At 37.3% G+C, this 2,168-nt stretch overlaps 1 protein-coding gene across 2 annotated transcripts in view; it reads left to right on the plus strand.

The window, feature by feature from the left end:
- The first annotated feature begins 199 nt into the window (after positions 1-199).
- LOC101850939 (FK506-binding protein-like) overlaps positions 200-2,168 on the plus strand; it is a 10,238-nt gene continuing 8,269 nt past the window's right edge. Inside the window, exon 1 of one of the 2 annotated variants that reach the window (XM_005092536.3) lies at positions 200-304. The gene's annotated coding sequence lies outside the window, so the exon portion shown is untranslated. The remainder of the gene's footprint in view (positions 305-2,168) is intronic. The other variant, XM_035968258.1, reaches the window with a different exon arrangement.

Consider the following 2,168-nt stretch of genomic DNA (forward strand, 5'->3'; position numbering starts at 1 on the left):
TATATATACAAGAAATAGTAATTGGAGGTATTTAGGTCCCAGAAATAAAAGAACATTAATGTATAAATGATTACGTACGATATATAATTCAAAATTACTCGTTCGACTTATAACGCGACTTTCTTTTATTACGGTTGTTCGAGTAGATGATTTATCTGGAAGTCTTAGCAGTTTTATTTCGTTTGCTTGGTTTCCGTAAACACAACGTTTCGAAAGGAGTACATCATGACAATGACATCACCACAACTCGCAACAACGGTTTTGCTGACAAACTACGCATTTGTTTATCAAATATACATGTAATGTAAGTGTAAATGTTGTTATAAGGACGCCAGGAGGAGGGATGAGAAGGAATGGGTGTAATTCTAGCACCTTTATATTATATCAATAATATCATCACTCAAGTGTGCGAGAATGGCCATGGAATTTGTAAGAAAAAGTACACACACGCCACGGGACTAAGTTGTAACCGACTCGTGTAGCCTACTCGCAGTTCTACTTTAAGCCGACTTGTTTTGGTCTTCGTTGTCAAAGATCTTGATTAACAGGGAGGGCTGTCACCCACATCGACACCCCCCTTTCACCCTCCGCACAAACACACACACTTATTATACTTATTGTGGGCTTGCCTAATAAGTCACTGCAAGGGCAAGACGGCAATTATTTACTTTCTCGCATTTAATTCCAGCCGGCCGCGCCTAGATCTAGACGAAACTAGATCTATACATCCCCAACTGGTAAAAGAATGCGAAAACCACAACATTTTAGGCCTTCCACGTTCTGATTTTGATGGATGAGGAGGATAATAAATATTTGAGAGTTCAAATTGGTCGCTCGTTACGGAAGTCCTCCCCTGAAATTAAACGCAAGAAAGTAAATAATTACCGGCAAGACTTCTGTAACGAGCGACCACCCCAACAATAAAAGATCTCGACCTAGTATATACTAACCCTAACACTAACCCAAATCCAAACCCTAACCCTAACCATACCCCTGCCCCTATATTCTACTCTGTCAGTGGTCGCTCGTATGGAAGTCCTCCCGTACATAGAATTGGGAAATGCCTTGGGAACTGTATCAAATGCTAATTTTTATAGAACTTGGTGTTACTGTTATAAATACATACACATATATGTATAGCTGGTTTGGAGTCTTGTCAAGGTGTAAGGTCTCTATGTATGTAAACACAACAAATAAAGCTCTTTCAGTTTTACTTAGAACGAATCTCCCCTGTAGATTTAAGTCTATATATCTACTTCTAGTGTACACACTGTGTATAGTAGGCCTCTATGAAATGAATGCTGAATACATTCGAACATTTAATTTTATACACACAGAATGTTAGTGATGTTGTATGGGAACCTTTTGACCTCAGTGCATTCGAGATGCTTTCTTCCAGGGCTGCCAGTCATGCCCTTCCTCAAACTTCCTGAGCCTACATTAATTTTTTTGTAATATCCCGCTCTCTGAGTTTTGTTTTGAAATAAAATTACTATCTATAACGTGCTTTCTCGTTTGGAATCACTAACCATGAGCCTTATCTGAAAATGAAAAGAGCCAGGGAGAAGCGCTCTCAGCTGTAATCCTCGCACCCCTTTTTTCATGAAATATCTTGCTAGAAGTGTACTTTAGATATTTTGATTTTAAATAACTGGATCAAAATTGGACCACATCAGAGAAGAATTTTCACAAGATCTTCCCAAGTCACCGAACAGCTGATCTTTAGCCATTTTAAAGATATTAAATTTTACAAGAGAATACATTGTTCAAAGTTGTAACTTACTAAACTGCTTTATTTCTGTACATTTTCTCTAAATAGTAAATGAGATTTATTACCCCCCCCCCAAAAAAAAAAAATCACCTACCAAATTGTTTTCATTCTACATGTACTGACACACTTTTGATCCTATACCTGTATAATATAAATCTTTTGCCTAGACAATTTGATTATATTTTACATGAACTGTACAATTCCTTGAAAAAGGTAGAGCAAAAAGAAAATGTTATTTTTAAGGTCTGGGGGCGGGGGGTGTCGAGGTGCATGGTTTAAATTTGTTCTGTGGAAAGAATCATTTCTGCAGAGAGATCTGATGTGGTTCAGATTGTAGACTGAGCAAAAAAAATTTTAAAAAGAATATCTCACTTTTCAGGGTATTGAGATTACATAT

The sequence above is a fragment of the Aplysia californica genome, unplaced genomic scaffold (genome assembly GCF_000002075.1).
Source record: "Aplysia californica isolate F4 #8 unplaced genomic scaffold, AplCal3.0 scaffold00048, whole genome shotgun sequence".
Taxonomy (NCBI): Eukaryota; Metazoa; Mollusca; class Gastropoda; order Aplysiida; family Aplysiidae; genus Aplysia; species Aplysia californica.